Here is a 21,109-nt window from a genome sequence, read left to right on the forward strand (position 1 = left end):
GCAGGAGCAACACTGGTTCTGCAAGAAGCAATCTCAGAAGCCACAACCAAACACGCACAGGACAGACAGGCTGGAGTGAGGTTCATCAGATTTTCACTGGGCTAGTTTAGTTTTAACCGATTTTACTAACACTTGGTCAGCCCACTAATTTTTGGCCTGATGTTCTAAGTTCTTTTTGCTGGATTCCAAATCCATGGTCATGGCTAGAAAAGCTTGTACCAGAAAGACTGGTATTTCCCTGGATACTGCAACCAGAAGGACCTCAACAGTCTTTGCAATGTTGTTTTCCTCCCTGAAGGGAATCATTTTATTCATTCAATAAATAATTGTAAAGCATCCAATTTGTACCTTGAAAAGCAAAGTCAGAGTAGAAGGGATAGACAGATAATATATAAATATAATGTGTAGGAATGCTACAAACAAATATGAAGCAATGTATGAAAGTCAAGGGAGGAAGTCTATTTTAGAAGAGGTTAAGAAGGAAGATCTCTTTGACAATGTGACATTTGAGCAGACAGCTGAAAGAGTGAGAGAGTAAGCCATAAGGCTTTTGGAGGGAAAAAAACATTCCAGGCAAAGAACAGCAGATGCAAAGACCCTGAGGCAAAAGGGGGCTGGTTATGGTCAAGGAACCATAACATCAGGAGGCCAGTAAGAACTAGAGGGGAGTAATGCAGTGAAAGAGCTGTAGGAGGTAACATCAAAGAGGTAATGGAGGGCCAGTGGCTTTTACTTTGAAGAAGAGGGGAAGCAACTGTGGGATTTTGAGAAGAGAAAAGATATAACCTGACTTAGATTTTAAAAGAATCTTTAGGTTTTAAAAGGTTTACAGTGCTGAGAACAGACTGGAACGAGGGGCTGTGGGGAGGTGGCAAGAGTAATAGTAGGACGACCAGTTAGGGAACAATTGCAATAACCCAGGAAAGGGGTCATGGGGGCTTAGACCAGAGTGACAGCAGTTGAGGTAATGAAGTGGTCAAATTCTGAACTTGTTTGGAAGAGGGCACCAGTTGGATTTGCTGATGGATTCGATCTGAGGTGTGAGATGAAGAAAGACTTAAAGATGACTTCATGTTTGGAGCTTGAGCAACTGGAAGGATGGAGAAAGACCAAGTCTGAGGATTGAAATAAGAAGTTAAGTATTGTACGCATTAAGTGTGAAATGCCCATTAGTCATTCCAGGGGAGGTGTTGAATAGGGGAACCAAGAAAGTGGTCGGCTGGAAGCCACTAAAAACCGTTTCAAGGAGAAGGGAGTATTGTTTCCAAACGTTGCTGGAAAGGTAAGTAAAATAAGAACAGAGAATTACTTGGCCTTCAGGTTTCATAATTTATGGGTGATGAACGGCTTTACAAGAACTGTTCCAATAAAGCTGGGGGACAAAAGCCTGACTGAGATGGATTCGAAAAAGAATGGAAGAGAGGGATGTAGAGACAGTGAGTGGAGACAACTCTGCCGAATAATTGCTGGAAGTGGGAGCAGAGAAATGCAGTGATAGTTGGAGGGGGTGTGAAGGTTGCAGGAGGACTATCTCGATGGAGGACACTGACTACTTCACATGCTAACGAGAATGATCTAGTGGAAAGGGGAAAATTGATGGTGCATGAGGGAAGGGGAAGATTTCTGGAGCAATATCTTGGAATAGGAGTGAAGGGATGAGGGCTTTGTGCAGCTGATAGGTTGGTCTCGATAGGAGTTCAGGCGGGGCTCTTATCTTCCCACTCTAAGAATAGATAGGAGTCTCTTACTGATAGACTTTGACCCTCTTCCTTTAGCCACCCAAGGCCAACTGGTTTTTTCCTATCTGTCCACAGGAACTCAGACACGTAACCTCCTTTCCCCCCATTTTCCAGCTACTGACCTTGTTGATTTTCCTAGATTTCAACCAGTTTTCTCCATCATGAGTCCCTTGCTTCACTAGTTCATTCACTCAATGAGTATTTCATGTGCCAAGCATTGAGCTGGTTGCTAAAAATACAAGGGTAAGACTCAGTTCCCACCTTCAAAATTCTCACCACCTAGTTAGGGAAGAAAAACAGTAAAACTATAATGATGATAGAGTGTGATGTGTATTAAAATAGAGCCTGAAGCACAGTATAATGAGAGGAACATGGAATAGACCAGAGAAAGCAGCTATTAATTCTATCTTCATGGAGGAGTCAAGCAAGATCTGACAGAGGAGGTGATATTGGTAATTTGAGGGGCACAGAGGTGAATACTGGACCTCAGGGATGAAGAGATAAATTGATTGTTCCTTTCAGACTATGACTCCTTTCTTGTTTTGCTTTCTCCCCTTTATTCCCATTAATTACTCCCATATTCTTCTCCCTCATGAGTATTCACTTTGAGGTATTTGATATTTGTCCTTGAATACATATGCATCCTTGTAAAATTGAGAGTATAATTTTGTGTGTGTACATGTTTATAATTTACATAAATAGCATTATGCCATTGATCTATCCTGTTTTGTACTTTTTTCACTCAACTATGTCTTTTTAAGACCTATCAGTAATGCTGTATAGTACATCGAAGTCATTGCTTCTAATTGTTGCATGATATTCAGCCACTTATCTTTCATTTCCCTGTAGGACACCGTTTGCTTCCAACTCTTCACTACCTCAAACAGTAGTGCCATAAATAGTCCCATACCTGTCCCTCACAGACTTCTACACAGATTTCTCTGGACTACGCACCAAGAAGTGAACTGCAGTGTCAGAAGATCTATGCATCCTTAATTTCACTAAAAACTATCAAGTTTCTCTCCAGAATAGCTGTCACAGTTCAACCCACCAAGAGCACTTAATGGTTCCCATTTCTCCACATCTTTGTCAACACTTGCTATTACCCGTGTTTTTAATTTTCACTGTTGTTTCAATTCGTATTTTTGGGATTATTAATGAGATTGAGCCTCTCTTCGTATACTTGTCATCCAGTTGCCTTTCTACTTCTGTTCATATTCCTTGTCCATTTTTCAATTGTCTTTCTTATTGATTAGCAAATAATAATTCATTGATGGTTTTTGACATTGCAATTGCCTTCTCTTGGTTTGGCATTGGTCTATTAAATCTATCAAAGTGGTCCTATGTTAAATAGATAGTTTTTACATAGTCAAATCTGTCAGATTTTTGCCTCGTGGTTTAGGTGTGTTTGTATCACAAAGATATTCTCTTACATGTTCTTTTATTAAGTTAGTAGATTTATCTTTTACATCTTTAATCTACCTGGAGGGCACCTTGTCTGTTGAGTAAACTCGGGGTCCAAGAAGGTGACAGCTGAGCTTGAAGAATATCTACCACTTGCATTTGTAGCTCTCCAATTCCCACTGTCCTTAAGTCACTGAACATAACTACCATCCTGGAATTGCAGACCCACCCAGTGAAATTATCTATCAAGAAGGAAGTCAAAGTGAAGACATCTTCCTATGAACAAGAACAGAGAGAATTTGCCACCAGTCAGCTGTCATGGAAAGGAATCCTAAAGGATATACTTCAGACCAAAAGAAAGTGATTGCAAATGGAAAAAATGAAGAGCACTGAAAATGGTATATGGTATATATGTGGGTAAATATACATGAGAATCATATAAAACAATAATAATATTATCATGTAATGTTTAAAACAAAGCAAGAATTAAAATATTTAACAACTATATCACACGCCATCCCATGGAGAAGTTTGGATTTTAATCTGAAAGCAATGGGAAGCCAATGAGTAATATTTCTTTGAAAAATAGCATTTATTCAACAAATATTGGAGCAGCTACTATATACTGAGGCCCACTCTGTGGCTACCTTAGAACAAGACAGACACAAACCTCACCTTCCTATTACGAATAATACTGCTATGAACATTCATGTACAAGTTTTCATGTGGAAGTTTGTTTCCAGTTCCCTTGGGTATACACCTAGGGTCGTGTGGTAACTATGTTTAACCTTTTTGAAGAACTGCTGAAGTGTTCTCCAAAGTATCCGTACCACTTTGCATTCCTACCAGCAGTATATGAGGGTTCAAATTTCTCTACACTTGTACCAACACTTGTTATTTTCCTTCCTTTTCATGACTTGGTATGAAGTATTATCTTGTTATGGTTTGGGGTTTACATTTCCCCAGGGACCAGGGACATTGAGCACCATTTCATGTGCATCTTTTCAACCCACTTATCACCTCAACCATCACCTTGGAATCAAAAGAAATGAGGGAACTAGAGCATCTCCTCTTCAATAATGTAGGAGACTCTGGGCATACCTGTCCCATGTCTCTCCTACACCCAGGAGGAACTTAACTTCTCTTAACAGAAGGAGCTCAGAATTTATGCATTTTGCCAATATGAAACCAAGCATTTTCAGGTTTGGGTCATAGGCTCTGGCTTACATCAAAATCAACCAGTAATATCATTTACTTTATCAGGATTTCTTTGAAAACAGCTTATCCAGAAAGACCCTTAGAAAGGATGCCTCTTTGAACCTCCTTATTTGGCATAGCGAAACCACCTTGTGTTCACAAGAAGGCTTCAGACACAGGAGAATAAACTCAGGCTTTTGTTTTTGTTTTCCTGGGTTGAGCTTAAATGTCAAATATTCTCCATGCAGCAAAAACACTTGCCAGACTATCAGGCTAGCACAGCTAAACTTAAATGTTCACATGTGATTTATTTGGTAGTAGAGTAAATTACACAACTTGTTTATATCAGCCTTGTCAACAGCAAAATGAAGCCATTTACCCAAAAGCCACATTGATAGAGGATGCTTCTGTGGCATAGGACTGAATTCTGACTCAAAGATATCAAGAAACACCATCTGTGTTATGGTTTATGACAATGCTAAAGAAAAAGGCTGTTAGTCTACTTTGGAAATACTAAGCACATTAAGGCCTAAATTTGCTACTGCATTTGATTATTTGAATGCATTTTAAGCATGTCTGCCTTCAAAATGCATTGCAGTTTCAGGGAAAAAAAATATTTTTTTAGGTCTGATTTGTTTTGAATGAGGACAATCATGGGAAAGTTAGACATCAGCCTATTAAAACTTAAGCCAACATTTAGAACAATTTAATTACAGAGAATCCTTGCAATTAGACCCTGTAGGAAAACTTATCCCAACTAAAATGTTTCCATATTTTGTTCCTTATTTTTAAGGCCAACTTCATCAGCCATGAATCTATTATGAATCACTGAATTGGAACAAATGTATGTTAAGTTAAAATGAGAAAGAGCTTCTTTTAACCAGTGAAATATCAATTAGATTTGAATTTTGCCTTTTAAAAAAGTGTTCTCACAAGAAGAGTCAAGATTTTATAAGGAATCAATAGAATGCCAAATGCCTACAAAGCATAGAATAAGGACACAAGTAAATTTTCTGTTTCAACTAAATTCCAAATTGCATTTTTCTTTATTATTTTCCCTTACAGTTAAGCCATTCAATCTTACCTTTTTCTGGCTTTCAACGTTTCCATCACTGGGATATGAATTCCAATTCTTTTTTTTATTATTATTATGTTATGTTAATCACCATACATTACATCATTAGTTTTGGACGTAGTGTTCCATGATTCATTGTTTGCGCTCCATTCAATAGGTGCCCTCCTTAATACCCATCACCAGGCTAACCCATCCCCCCACGCCCCTCCCCTCTAAAATCCTCAGTTTGTTTTTCAGAGTCCATCATCTCTCCCTCCGATTTCCCCCCCTTCATTTCTCCCTTCCTACTATCTTTTCTTTTTTTTTTTTAACATATAATGTATTATTTGTTTCAGAGGTACAGGTCTGTGATTCAACAGTCTTACACAATTCACAGCGTGAATTCCAATTCTTAACAAACAATAGACACAACCTTTTAAAGGCTCTTGTTGTTTTTTTATGATGGATTTCAGAGTAAATAGCTACCCTTACCAAAGTAGTAATTGTTTCTAATGGTTTGTAAATAAATGTTTCTTTAATTCTTTCGTTGCTTTGTTTTCTCATAGACTCAGAGTATTAAGAAAATTGGAGGAAAGAGAGTCAATCATGGGTCAAGTTACGGGACTGTCCCATAACTCCATACCCACCCTTCCATTCTCTGCTTTGCAGTGCCGAGGCCAGGACCCTGCAAACCACATTTCTGCTTTGTTAGCTGCCTCCATGTGAGACTTTGCTAGGAGGCAGCACTAGAGGGAGAGTACAAGGCTGGAGGTTGAAGAAGGGACTTCCACTTCTTGTTTGCCTCCTCGGCTTCTTGCCGGCTTCTGTTCCTGTATCACCCTACACCTTGACGGCTACCGTCCCTGCCGGCAGCAGCACGAGGAGCCGGTTTGCGATCTTGCCAGCCCTTGCAGGGGGAACATAATCACACCTCCTCAGACGCACTAGCACCAACTGGCTATGTCCCCACCTCGGAGATCTGGGCGCCAGCCCCACAGGGCTTCCCCTTCGAGTTCAGAGATGACAGAGACAGTCAAGCTGTGCCCCGTTCCCAGAGGTCTTGAGTTCCAGTTCTGGGGGGGGGGGGGGTCTCTTCTCCAAACTTTTAAGTTTTGATAAATCCATCTAATTTCTTCTCTTTGATCTCCCAGCCATAGGAATGGTAGCAGTTCCCACAGTTGCTATCTTCGTGATATATTAGTGTTCTCTTTCTGCCTCTTCAGTTACCTAATCAGCAATTTAATACTCCATTAATAATTCTTCATGTTAAATTATCTCTGTGAAAATAACTGGAGGATTTCTGCCTCCTGAGTGGATACCAACTACGCATGAATTAATACCAGGAATAATTCTAAGGGAGAAAATGTTTAAAAAATATGATTTGGGGGACTGATTTGGTTGTGTCCTTGGGCTTGAATGCAGTGCTGAACTCCTTGACAATGGAATATGGGATACTAGTCATCCATGTATTGGCATTACAATTAATCACATTATACCTGGGATTGATTATGATGACGTTCTTAACGAATTAAGGACTTCGGAGAAACACATGATTGCTTCACTTTACTGCTCATGGAGTAATGATGACTATAAGGATTGTGACATTGAATGGATTCTTCTGAGTGCACTGGAGCACTTACAGGAAGAAAAGTACAAACTCGGGTCTTTACACACTCACCTTAAATTACAAATTACCAGAGCATTTCTATTACATATCTAAAATAATCTCTTTTTTCTTGTATCCACAGGGCAGATATTATTGAAAACCAAACACAAAATTTAACGCTACAGGTTGCACAATTACAATATAAATTGTTTTCATAACCTCCCTAAGTCTCTCAGATAAAAGTTAAGGTATTGATTGGGTGGGAGTGGGACTTGAAACTTGGAATAGGGACATCCACTTGGGTTCAGAGATATTAAGAATCTTAATAACCCCCACATTCAGCCACCACCACCACCAAATCACTCTGAGATTCTCTCGCCAATGGAAAGAGGCTGCCCTGCATGTCTAAGGAGACTATATATTCCTTGCTTGGATACCCTGTAATAACCTCATCTGAGGCAGTTGCCCCTTACAAGGAGGCACTCATTCTGCTGAAGACTTAGCTTGAATGTTCCTTGCTGCCACCAGGTTCATAATGAAGATCTGTTCTCATGCTCAAAGAGGGAAAGTACATAATCTGATTTGGGAGGAAAATGGCTTATAAACTAGAAGAAATGCAAGGGTTGCCAATTATATTGATATAGACCCAGAGAAAATGTGTGAGAATGCAAATGAGAAGGTGGCAGATAAATTCCCTGAAACTTCAGGGACCCACCATCTCAGAAAAGTTTCTGGATTCCAATGACCTAGAATATGCCAAGATATTCTTCCCCTCTAAGAAGAAAAACATCAATTCGTTTACAAAATACACATCAGACTGTCAGTTTTGAATGCAGACCCTGGCAAAAAAGCTCTAAATCCAATCCAGGCTGACGTGCGGGCTACTCTCCCAACTGGGCTTTATAACACAGCATATATAATATTTTTCAACCACACAGACAAGAGAAATATAAGGAAGTGAAATTACAGGCCAATTTTATTCAAAAGCATAGATGCAGAACTTATAAACAAAATTTAGCAAACTCAATCCAGCTGTGTGTAAAGTACTAGCACATAAGCTCCATGAAGGTAATCATCTCTGATTGCTTATTTCCCCATTACTATATCCCAACACCTTGAACATCACCTAGAGCACAAATAGGCATCAATATATTTTTTAAATGAATGAATGACCAAAATAGGTGTACCCCAGGAACACAAGGGTTGTTTAACACAAGGTAAATCTGCAAATGTATTTCACCACATTAACTGATTATGGAAGAACACACATGTAATCACCTTAATAGATGCAGTAAAAGAATTTGATAAAATCCATTATCCATTCATTTAAAAAAAAAAACTTCTTAGCAAACTAGAAAACATAATTTAAAAATAGATGCAAGCTATAATAACAAGGAATAAGAAACTTAGGAATAAATCTAATGCAAATCTACAAGAACTTTATGGAGACATTTTAACATGTTGTTAAGATGATTAAAAAATACTTACATAAATGAAGAAGTAGTTCCCCAAGCACAATTTTGAGACTAAATATGTTGAAAGTTATTTGTCTTTTTTTTCTCCTGCATATCTTTGCCCTGGAGGACTGTTGGAATTCCCATAAACTTGGAGAGACATAAATGACCCAATTCGATAAAAGTGCGTTAGCGTCTATAAACAATATTTACAAGTTCTACTGTTTTTACCAAGTCTTCGACAGCCCCTCAAAGAATGTATACCACACTCTTGTCCTAGGGGCAGAGGTTCTGGGCTTCATATTATTTCCGCAACCACCAATAGCAGCAGGGGCAATTTATCTGCATGATATTCCTTCTCTTTCCTTCTTCTTCCCCTTTTAAAGGTAAAAAGATCTCTCAAGCAAAAAAGGCAAGGGAGGTTATTATGCAAGTAATCACAATAGGGAAAAATTAGAAACTCAACCTGAACCAGAAGTACCTTAATAATAATTGCTAACACTTACTGAGCTCTTATTGTATGCCAGATTTTGCGCTAAGCACTTTACATATATTATCTTATTGAATCTTCACAATAACTCTATGAGTAGGTAATGTTATCCTCCTCATTTTATAGAGACAGAAACTAAGATATAGAAGATTAGTTAACCCAATGTCACACAGCTAATACATTAGTTTCCTAGGGCTATCATAACAACTTATCTCAAACTTGGTGGCTTAAAACACAAATTTATTCTTCTACAATTCTGGAGGCTAGCAGTCCAAAATCCAGTTGCTGGTAGAGGTGGTTCCCTCTGGAGGCTCTGAAGGAGGATCCATTCCATGCCTCTCCTAGCTTCTTGTGGCTGCCTGCAATCCTGGATGTTCTTTGGCTTGGGCTACATAACTCCAATCTCTGCCTCTACCTTCACACACCCTTCTTGTACATCTGTGTCTTCTTCTTTTCTGTCTCTTGTAAGAACACTAGTCGTTAGATTTAGAGTTCACCCTAAGGCAGATAATCTCATCTCAAGAGGCTCACCTTAATTATATCTGCAAAGACTTACTCCAAATAAGGTCACATTCTGAAGTTTCCAATAGACATATCTTTTGGAGGCCACAATTCAACCCACTACAGTTAGTAAATGGTAGAACCAGGGATTCAAACACAGTTCTATTTGACTTTAAGCATTCAATATCTCATCCATTATTCTATACTTCTCTTTTTACTGAGTCTTACATATAATAGATGCTCAGTAAAAGGTAAATGGCCAAACAAGAATTAGAGAATAAATAAGATACTTGGCCAGTCTTGGACTTTGTTGTACTGGAATTTATTCTGTAGTCACTTCTCAGAAGACCACTTCTAAAGAATCACACTGTGCATAGGTACTACTCCTTCTACAAAGATGTCACTAACTTGCCAACTTCCTCCTTGTCATTATCCAGTTTCTCTTTGATCCCTCACAATCTGTTGTTTTAAAAGCAGAAACCAAAAGCAAATTACAAATTCACTCAGGAAAGAATTAAAGGCAGAGGTGTGGTCAGAGAGCGCACTAATGAGGTGAAATGGTCAGTACTAGGCTTCACTCCCACTGATCAAAAGGCAAAATGAGTGGTCACAGGCCTTTTTCAGTGTCTCTGGTTTTAACTCTCAAGTAAACCTTGGACTGTAACACAAATTCACTTCTCATGTTTTCCAAGAAGTCTCTAGCAGAATTCCTAGAATAAAAAGGTAGCAGGGTCATGGGCTTTTCTTGGTCATTACTGTGATTTGAGCCCCAGGATGTTTCTGAGATAGTTAATCTTTCAAGTCTATGTCCCAGAAGTATAGGACATGGAAATAGAAGGATGATGAAAAACAAGATTTCCATCCTAAGTATTTTTTGGATTGAAAGATGTGGTCATATGTATGATGAATAAAACGTATGAGATAAGATTTGCAGTGAATGCTATCAACTCTTTTAAAAATTATTTCTAAAAATTTATGTTAAAAAAGGATTTATATTCAAAACCATTAATCATGTGAGATTACTTTAGTGTTTATATGTTGAGGATGAATGGTGTATTTCCATAGTCAAAAAAATAAAAACCTTTAGAAGTAAATTCAGTGAATGTGTGTTATTATAATCTATAATAAGCCGAGTGCAATCATGTTCTTAAACAATGACAACAGGAAAGGATTTTTTAGATGTACTGCATAAAATTAAATTCTTCTCAAATAGTCTGATTGCCCTCTCACCCCTACAAAAGCAGGGACGTAACAATCACTTTGGCACTTACGACTCCAAACCTAGTTATTGCACCTAGCTCAATGAGAGACCAGGAAAAAGCAAAGAGCAAAGCCTGCCAGTGTGCAGGGCCAAGGTCAAAAATCAATGAGCAGGCAGTGAGTTCAGTCCATGACCTCAATAAAAAGCAAGGCTGAGGGTAAGCAACAAATGTCTGCACAAGAATGCCACTTGGAGTCACCCAGAAGACGCTCGGGGTTCTTTTTGACCCCTCAGTGGTGGATAATCCTTACTTGAGGAAGGGAATACAGGTGGAGAAACAGTTGTAACAGGCATGAAAAGTGGCAAGAGAATGGCTGTGACTTGGGGATCTTTTCAATTGTGTACCAGTAGGACAGCGAGTTTCTGTCCAGAAAAGAGTCGAGCACACAAGACTGAAACTCAAGAGAGAAGCATGGGGGTGCAGATTTCAGAGTTGGCACTGTTTACATGGGACCTGAGTCCTAAACTAGGAATATTGACCAGCAGGCATGTGTAAAGTGGTCTTTGGCAGCTCCAGGTAAAGGAGGCCAAGGTAAGCTAATATCTTCTTCAGTGTGACACTAACTCCCTAATTTGGTAAATGCTGATACTGCTTAAGAAAGCAGATAAGTTAATCCACAGGAGACAACAGAACTGTGCCCTGCGTGCTCAGTGCCAGGAATCAAATGCTAAGACCTTTGTTGCTTCAGTAGCTGTTGTTGCTTTAGCCAACCAACCTTGTAACTTCAGATAGTTTGGTAGAAAGATAAGCAATTCCCCCGTAAATGGAATCCAAGTCAACCACCAGTTTAGATAAATCTCAACATTCATTTTCAGGAACAAATTCTTTTATCTGAATTTCAAGAATAGCCATTCCGACACCCACTAAATTTTTTCACTAAATATTTTTTGTTGTTTTGGCAGGTACAGTTATATTTCAATTAAATGTATTATTTATGTTTTCACATAATGGATTTATTTCTTAAGTGAACTTTTTAATTTTGAAATAATTTTGTGCATTCAGAAAAGTTACAAAGATAGTACAGAATTCCCATATACCCCTCTCTCAGTGAACCCTAATGTTAATATTTTACATGAGAGCAGTGCCTTTGTCAAAACTAACCAGCCTTGGTACATTACTAATAACTACACTCCTCGACTTAATTTGGATGTCACCAGTTTTCCTACTAATGTCCTTTTTCTGGTCCAGAATCCCAAGCAAGACACCATGCTGCCTTCAGTCACCTCTGTTCTGTGACAGTTTCTAGTCTTACCTTATCTTTCATAACCTTAACAGTTTTGAAGAGTATTGATCAGGCATTTTGTAGAATGTCCTTCAATTTGCATTTATATGACGTTTTCTCATGATTAAGTTAGGATTGTGGATCTTGGGGAAGAATACCACAGAGGTGAAGTGCCCTTCTCATCACATCATATCACGGGGCACACGATCTAAACATGACTTACTGCTGGTGATGTCAACCTTAATCATTTGGTTAAGGTAGCATGGCCAGATTGCTCTGTAAAGTTATTATTTTCCTCCTTCCCATACTCTGTTCTTTGGCAGCGAGTCACCATCCAGTCCACACTCAAGGGAAGTAAGTTCCACCTCTTTGAGGGGCAGTAGCTACTTATTTGGAAATCTATAAGGAAGATTAGTCTCTTCTCCCCCATTCATTTGTTTATTCAATCATCTATTTATATCAGTGTGGACTACTGCATATTTATTTTATATTTGGGTTTAATCCAATACGATGTTGTTCTCTTTGTTCTTCAGATTGTTCCAGGTTTGGTCCTAGGTAGCTACTTTAGCATTGGCTCCTGTGCGCCCTTATCTTTTATGTTCTTAGCACTTCATTGCTTTCTTGCACTACAGATGCCCCAAGCTCATCTCATGTTTTCTCTGCTAGAATCACCCACTTTTTAGCCATTTCGTATAAAGGAAACAGTTTGGCAGTTGCTTCAAGTGTTAAACGTATGCTTATCACATGACCTAGGAATTTCCTTCCTGAGAGAATCAAAAATATATTTCTATACAAAAACTTTTACACAAATGCTCATAGCAGCATTACTCATGATAGCTAACAAGTGGAAACAATCCAAATGTCCATCAGCTGACAAATGGATAAACCAAAATGTGGTATACCTGTACAATGGAACATTATGCAGTCATGAAAAGGAATGAAGTACTGATACATGCCATAACATGTATAAACTTTGAAAACGTTATACTAAGTGAAAAAAATCAGTCACCAAAGGCCACATATTGTCTGATGCTATTTATATGAAATTTCCAGAATAGGCAAATCCACAAACACAGGAAGTGGGTAAGTAGTTGCAAGGAGCTAGGGGAAGGAGGAACAGGGAGTGACTGCTAGTAGTTATGGGGTTTCTTTGGGGTGATGAGAATTTCTAAAATCAGATAGTGGTGCTAAGTGGCATAATTTTGTGAATATGCTAAAAACTACTGAATTGTACACTTTAAAATGATCAGTTTTAGGGGTGTCTGGGTGGTTCAGTCGGTTAAGCGTCTGACTCTTGATTTCAGTGCAGGCCATGATCTCAGGGTCATGGGATTGAGCCCCACATTAGTCTCCGCACTGGGTGTGGAGCCTGCTTGAGATTCTCTCCCTCTGCCTTTCCCCCTCACATTCTCTCTCTTTCCTTCTCTCATAAATAAATAAACCTTTAAAAAATAATAAAATAAAATTATCAGTTTTATGAAATGTGAATTACATCTCAAAAAAGCTATTACTGAAAAAAAGAAAGAATAGAGTACTTTTTATGATTGTCCTTTGGACACCTAAAGGTCTTCATCAATATATAAATATTCTAACATTTTCAAGCAAATAAATCATTAAAATATTGATTGAACACAACAATAATAATGGCTACTTTTAATTGAGCATGCACTATATACCAATCTGTACCACATAAAATTGCTGACATTTGGCTGTCTTTGAGATACAAAAATGGCAATCTCACATGAGTGAAACTAACTCAAGACTAAGCCCCTGAATGTTTATCATTTGCAACACCAGAAATGTCCTTACCAGCTAGGAAACAGGCCCAGTAAGATTAATTGAGTTGCCTAAGGTCAATGAGTACCTGGTAAAGCCAGAATTCAAATCCAAATCTGCCTATTGCAATGCTGAGCTCATTCTGTTGGCCCAGTGGGATCTCATAGTAAATGGGGCTCTTGAATTTTACACATAATGATTCTATTATCTTCTTTAAAAATTAGCCATTCACATTATACTTGTTTTTAAAGGGGGCAGGGAGAATTGGACCACTCATTTTCAACTTGGAGTAGACTCCTGGTAGAGCTCAAATTAGAGCCCAATTCCTTCTGGGTTAGACTTTTCCATTAAGGTGTTTCTGTAGCTCTCCTATTGCAAATAGTCCTGACATCTCCAGGTCGGCAGGACTCCCACTTTTAAGTCTGTAACTGTTTTCTAGGACAAGAGAGTGAAAGAGAGAACCCAGGAACTTTATGCAAAACAGAGACAGCCAATGATACACAAGTTGGCTAAGACAGTCCAATCTGAAACAACAAACTGCTTTTAATCTTACTCGATTTCTTTCTAATTTCATCTCAGGATTTCTCTACCCTAATCTGGTCTGGCCAAAAATTCCCAATTTGATGTATGAGTGCAAACTTTTAATGACTAGAAGTTTTTCTCCTCTGTCTCCTGCCAGTTAGTTTCCTCTTTATTTGATATTTCTTATCTCTGTATTTCCTCCAATTTTCTCTATTTAAGAATTAGCCTCAAGCCTTCTGTTAGTGTTGGTTGTATGAATGCTGTGAAAATGTTTAGACCATATTATTAAATGTTTATTTATGGGTTGGGTTTTTGTTTGTTTGTTTGTTTGTTTTGGTGGGAGGTGGGGAATTGGCATTTTTCAAGGGGAAGAATACATGGTCTTACAGAGTACAGAGTAAGAACACGTGTGCAGCTGGGAAAAGATAGAAAATAATAGCTCCCCCACCCAACCCCACATTTCCAACCCACACCCTGTTTTATTTGTCTCCTTAGAACTTAACACCATCCGACATAATATTTGTTTATGTTTTTCTCTCCCCACCTTCAGATGAAAACCCCAGGAGGACAGGGTTCTTTGTTCCCTTCTATGGCCCGACTTCTAGAATGGACCTTGGACTATCGGAGCCTCTCAATAAGGATTTGTCAGATCAACAAATGAATTAACAACATAGCCAAAGTAAACATGAAGGAAACAATTGTGTCAAGGGGAATGATAAGCCCTTTCTCTAAGATTTTCTTTAAAGTTATTATAATATGGTACTTAACAACAAATAAAAATGAAAGAAAAGAATGCTTCTTATTATATTATATTATTATAATGCGAAGTTCAGATGCTTACAGCCTTTCTGAGACTAGCTGACTGGTTTGAAACATGAAAGGCAGGTAGAGATTAAATGATTTATCTTGGGGGGAGGAGCAAGCATGGGGGTCCCCCCGGGGAAGGATGGCTGGTAAAGAAACAGTGAAAGAAAGAGAAGCTCATCTGACGAGAGTATGGAATCAAGTTTTCCTCCTCCCTCTCTTTCCTTGAAGCATAGCTGATGTCTTTGTCTTAAAATTAATTGCGATAGTTAGAAAAGACACTAATTAAAAACAAATTCTGTTTCAAGCCGTGTGAGTAGATTACAACCCTATTTGAAGGAACCTGTGGCCTTTGGTTGGGGGAAGAAGTGATTCTGAATGGCTGAGGGTGTCAGGCCACATGCTCAGAGCCAATTAGATTTGCTGAATGTCCAAAATTTAGCTACCTATCGTTAAATAATAAGCTTTTTTTTTTCACTAAATAGCCTTACCACCATTTAAAGACAAACTCATTATTATGAAGATTTTTTTTAGTAACTATAACCTGTCATTCACCAAAATGACACCTTAAAAAGTCAATTTCAAGAATCACCTTGGCTGTCATTCAATCTCATAAATCTTTCCAAATCCCTTTAGAGCCAGCCTGACAGCGCAGCCTCACACAATTTAAGATATAAGCCAGCTACACCTGTTGCCTATAAAATGTGGTTTATTATGACAAATACAATTGTAAACCTATATAGCCCAATGCTGCTTTTATAACAAAAAGCAAGCAGTCTTGACTCTTGTATCTGATTCTTAATGGTCGTCTAGAACAACACACAATGTTCAATAACTCTCAGTGTGGCTGTTCTTGATTCTGATGGATGGTAAACTGCACTTTTATGAATTGTGGCTTCCCTAAGATAAACTATATCGCCTATAAAATGATTAAAAAGTAAACAAATCTGTCATATGATCTCTTAAAAAGCCTTGCATTTTTCTCAAATAAGAATACAGCATCTCTCTGATATAAGTTTCCTGACCAGATTACAAACGTAGTAATTATATCCTGACTCTATAAATCTACCCCCTCTCATTTCAAAAGAATTATATTCATCTCATCTTAAATGCGAGGAAGATCTGCTCTGCACAGTTAAATTGCTGCCATCCTTCTCCCCAGATAGTAATAGTAATTTGCATTTGTTTAACTCCTCACAATTTGCAAATTCCTTACTCATAAAATGGTTTCTTTTACGCTGTGATGGAATACCTATTATTAGCCCCAGTTTTACAGATGAGGGAAATGAGTCTAAGAAGAGTCAAGTAATTTGCAAGAAGTCAGACAATGACCATGCTCCTATCTATTTCAGCCTCTGGAGCTGTCACCAGTTCTCAGCCCTGTCTGGTTTCTGACCAAAGCAGAGAGCAGACATTACATGCATTAGCAACCCCAGGCACTAGCTCGAAGGACCTTGCAGTTGATCTTACTGCGGATCTGAGTCAGTTAGTTCTGAGCCCACCAATGCCCTTGGACCTGCTGCTCATCCCTAACCTCGCCTTAGCGCCATCCCAAAAAGTAGCTTATGTCTCAGTTCTCTTACTGGCACTGGACCTCTAGTGAAAGCCCATTTCTGCTTATCTTGGCTTAAGACCTGAAAACACACCTAGCCTGTGCCAGCTTCATACTTTTAGGAATTGGACCCAAAGCTCTCCTTTAGCTGTTGGCTGGAAACTTGCCCTAATCCATAGAATCCCTCTAAAACTATGACATGATAAGGCTAATGCTCACCTGTACAGAACAAGACATTCTCTGGAGAATCCCACCAAAGTGTTCCAGATACCTGATGAGACCTGGTCCAGGAGATGCCTGGGGAAAAAGACTAACTACATGAATAGCTCCTGGAAAACAAGTTTCTACCACCAGATACTACTACTATTCTACACCAGAAACAAGTTTCTACTACCAGATAAATATTGAACATATTTATCTTGTTTAAGAGTTGATTACGAAAACCAAAACTTGCTCTCAGTTGTTTCTTGGCAAATAATAGAACCCCATGTTCTTGAGAGATTGCCATCTCTTACTGAGATCCTTCAGACATACATATATAGAGCAGGAAAATCTCTGTATCTGTTAGGATTAGGTGCTGCTATAATATTAGAAAACTCAAATTAGTAGTAGTCAAACTATTAAAAGTTCAGAATTGACACTATAGAGTTGGTATGGAATCCATAAAGTTCTAAGAAACCTAAGTTCCTCCAGCTTTCTGTTCTACCATCCCTAATGTATGGTCTTTGTCCACCTGGATCAAAATGGCTGCTTAAGCTCCAGCCAACACTTCCATATTCCAGCCACTAGCTAGAAGGAAAAGATCAAGAAGGGTGTATTTCAACTTTAAAGACTTCCCAGAAGTCACATATATGACACTTCCACTTATATCCCACTGGCTAATAAGGCAGGCATCCACATCTAGCTGCAAGGGAGACCAAGAGTTAGTCTATATTGCAGGTCACTACGTGTCTTGCTGAAAATTAGGATTCTGTTACTAATCAGAAAAGGTATATGAATACCGGGAGACGAATGGAAGTGTTTTTTTTGCCTTAGTTCCTTCCTCAAACAACTATTAGAACTCCTCCCCAAACAGGTGTATACCTTACTCTTCCTTCCTCCAGGACTCCATGTCTTACCCTAAGATCTCTCTCCTACCCAATTCCTGCATCCTGGGAGCCACAGAGTCATTCACAAACCAGTGAACTGGAACTCAGTCCCCAGCTGGCTTCAAAAGAATCTCCTGAGGAATCTATTTAAAATATAGATCCTGGGGCCTCAAAATTTGAGATTCTGTTTCAGCGCATCTGGAAAAGTGTCCTGAAAGCTGTATCTTAAAAGCAAAAACCAAAAACTATCCAAATGATGCTGGTTAATGCGTGTGTTCAGTTTGCACAAATTAATCAAGTATATAGCTATAATATATGCATTTTTCGCAATTTAAAAAAAGGGGGGTGGTTCATGTTAAAAAATATTTCCAGATGATTCTCTTGCACATCAAGCTCTGGGAGCAGAAGAAAGAGGTTTAACCAGAGCTTGATTCTACCCAGTTCCTGGAGTCAGAAACTTTCCATACATTATTTCCCCTGGCTAGACTGCCATAATTTTTTACACCAACTTGGGGCGCCTGGGTGGCTCAGTTGTTAAGCGTCTGCCTTCGGCTCAGGTCATGATCCCAGGGTCCTGGGATCGAGCCCCGCATCGGGCTCTCTGCTCGGCCGGGAGCCTGCTTCTCCCTCTCCCACTCCCCCTGCTTGTGTTCCCTCTCTAGCTGTCTCCCTCTCTCTCTGTCAAATAAATAAAATAAAATCTTTTAAAAAAAGATAATTTTTTACACCAACTTTACCGAAGGAAGCATTCATTTGTTCACCTATTAACAACTGAATCTAGGTTTGGGACAGATGAGAGGAGGATATGAGATGAAATATTATCCTATAATTTTTTGGGAAAACCTGAATTTATCCTACTACTTTTCAGCATCTCAGAAGCATTCCAGGCTATGTTTTGTTTATATTTTCCTCTGGTTTCCGATCATTTCCTTGCTTCTCTACTGGCTTCTCCTCTCAGTCTCTGGGTCCACTTATCACTGGGAGAGAAACCAGCAGTCATCACAAAAAGTGGTATAAGTAAGGGAAAGGTCAAATGGACAGGAAAATTAGAGCTGTGGAAAAAAAGACCCCTTCCAACTAACCCAGTCTAGCTCTGCCTGGGTGAGAGATTAATGCAGCTCTTCTTGCCACGTGAAATAACAGGAAAATTGCCAGGGCAAGGCATTACATCAGGGATTCTGAGCTCCACTCCAACTTGAAATGGTAAAGAAGGCACCGTGAGAAGATACAACACAACATAGTGCTGTCTTGGAGGAAAAAATATGCATTAGAAAATCCCCTATAACAGCCAGTATCCTGAGCAAAGATAAAATTATCTCATATTCCACCAAGCCTTGCTTTTCCCATTAAAAATTATGGGTGGAGATGTTTTGAAATACTTGCCTATCTTATCAACCACAAATAAAACATTCACTGCAGTCATAACAGTTTTTACCTTAGATCCATTTTGAAATGTTTGCTGATGGTGCAAACGTTCCTCTCAAAAATGTGCTTGCTTTTAAAACAATGCCAAATGAAACAATTTTCTGTGCATATAGAACATTTTATTTTGAAAATCCTTGCTGATGTATGCAGGGTCTGTGCAATGTCAAGAAACATATTTAATCAAACATCCCTGGGAGAACAGCTTAGTACCATTAGCCTCATTATACAGATAAGAACACTGAGATCTAAATAGGTTAACTAGAGGTTGCAGAATGCTTCGTAACAGCAGAGTGCTCTAAAAATATTATGTGTACAAGGAAGAAAAATGTGATCGCTTGTAGGAAAGGGACCAGAGAAAACAGGTTGGAGGAAGGAGAATTTATATTTCTGTTTTGAAAGCTTTCATGGCTAATGTCAAAAAATACATTGTTCTCCTGAGCCACATACAATTTTCTCATGCAGTATTTTGGGGAATTATGCTACCTCAAGTCCAGAATTCTAGCAAATTAGATGTATATCCATGGCTGTCCTCTGTGCAGTACAAAGTAGTAAGAAAATTCTGGTTATATCGTTGCTATCAATATCATGCACAATCAGCACATTGCTGATGATGCCCATGCCACGCAAACCTAATAAATAAGTTGCAGGTACATATCAACTCTTGTTTTCATTCACCAAACATTTATTGAGTAGCAATTCTGGATCAGTCAGTGTGCTAAGCCTGGAGACTTAATGATAAGTAAGATAGCCCCTACCTCCGGTAGCTTAGAATGTAGAAGGAAAAGAACCAAATGTAATCAAATAAGAAGAGGATAAAAAAGAAATATATACAAAGTACCCTGGAAGAACAGAGAAAAGTACAACCTGCTCTGCCTGGAAAAAAACAGCAAAAGAATTAGAGGATGTGATACCGAATAGTGTCTTAAAACAAGGCAAACAAGGTGGAAAAACATTCTATGCAGATAGAGTCATACCTGGAAGGGCAAAGAAAGACAAAGGGCATATTACGTGACCTGGGTGTACAAAGTCCAGATGGGAAATGAAGATAGAAGATAAAATGGAGGGCTATATCATCAGTGAGGAGCCAATGAAGGCTCATAAAACAGGGAAGGGACATGATCACACTTGTGTTTTGAAAGATTAGCCTGTGCAGAGAACAGACTGGGGAGGGAGGCACTGGAGGTAAATGGGGCCAGTTAGGAAATCGGAATCTGTGCGGTGGTCCAGGACAAAGATGATGAAGACCCGGAGCCTCTGCAACGGCCGTGAAGCAGCATAGAGGTTGAAAAGTTGTTTGGTGATGGGATCAACATGATTTGGGAACCAGTACTAATGCGGTGACTTGGGTACCACATGGTCCTGGTGTCATTACCTGAGAATTATGGAGCAAAGAGCAGGTGTGGGAGAAGATAACAAGTCAGGATTTTATGTGTGTATGATTTGCTTCCTGAGTAGACAGTGTACAGGAAATATAACTGAATCCTTTATTGATTATCTTGCAATACCTTTACAGTCATTGACTTGAAATGAAGAGCTCTCCAATTCCATCAGTACACGGTAAGTACAGGAGTTCAGTGGCACTTGTTTTGAAGTTTCCTTTTGCTTGCCTTGAGAAAGAGGCTTCCCTCCTTAGGCCCAAACATAAGCCTTGCAGACTTATCTCTTCATTTTATAAAGCCTGTTGGGAAGTCAGGAGAGCAAAGGGGCGTGCAAAATGGGAATTGAAAGAAACAACTCAAGACATGCCTTTCCATCTTTGGGTGCCCAGCTTCTTGTGGAAGATATGGCACATGGGACATGCTCATATATAATAAATGAATAAAGTTGAAATCTCATTATCTTCTGCAAAGATCTGTAGCAAGTCAGTGTGGGAGGTCCCGGTTCTGACCACTGAAAGGAATTGATTAACCAGATTTCGAGATATGGCTTCAAGAGGAAAGGTTCTAACATACTAACTTTGTGACTGACATTGGCCATGGAAGAGTTTAAGCATAAACGTCCCTGGGTAATCAC

At 39.0% G+C, this 21,109-nt stretch overlaps 1 long non-coding RNA gene across 1 annotated transcript in view; it reads left to right on the plus strand.

Moving 5' to 3' along the window:
- LOC118543492 (uncharacterized) overlaps nt 1–14,978 on the plus strand; it is a 38,973-nt gene extending 23,995 nt beyond the window's left edge. The window contains exons 2-3 of the long non-coding RNA XR_004921089.2: nt 3,367–3,541; nt 14,778–14,978. This is a non-coding gene — a long non-coding RNA (uncharacterized LOC118543492). The remainder of the gene's footprint in view (nt 1–3,366; nt 3,542–14,777) is intronic.
- The last annotated feature ends 6,131 nt before the right edge of the window (nt 14,979–21,109 follow it).

Source organism: Halichoerus grypus, chromosome 4 (genome assembly GCF_964656455.1).
Source record: "Halichoerus grypus chromosome 4, mHalGry1.hap1.1, whole genome shotgun sequence".
In the NCBI taxonomy this organism is placed as follows: domain Eukaryota; kingdom Metazoa; phylum Chordata; class Mammalia; order Carnivora; family Phocidae; genus Halichoerus; species Halichoerus grypus.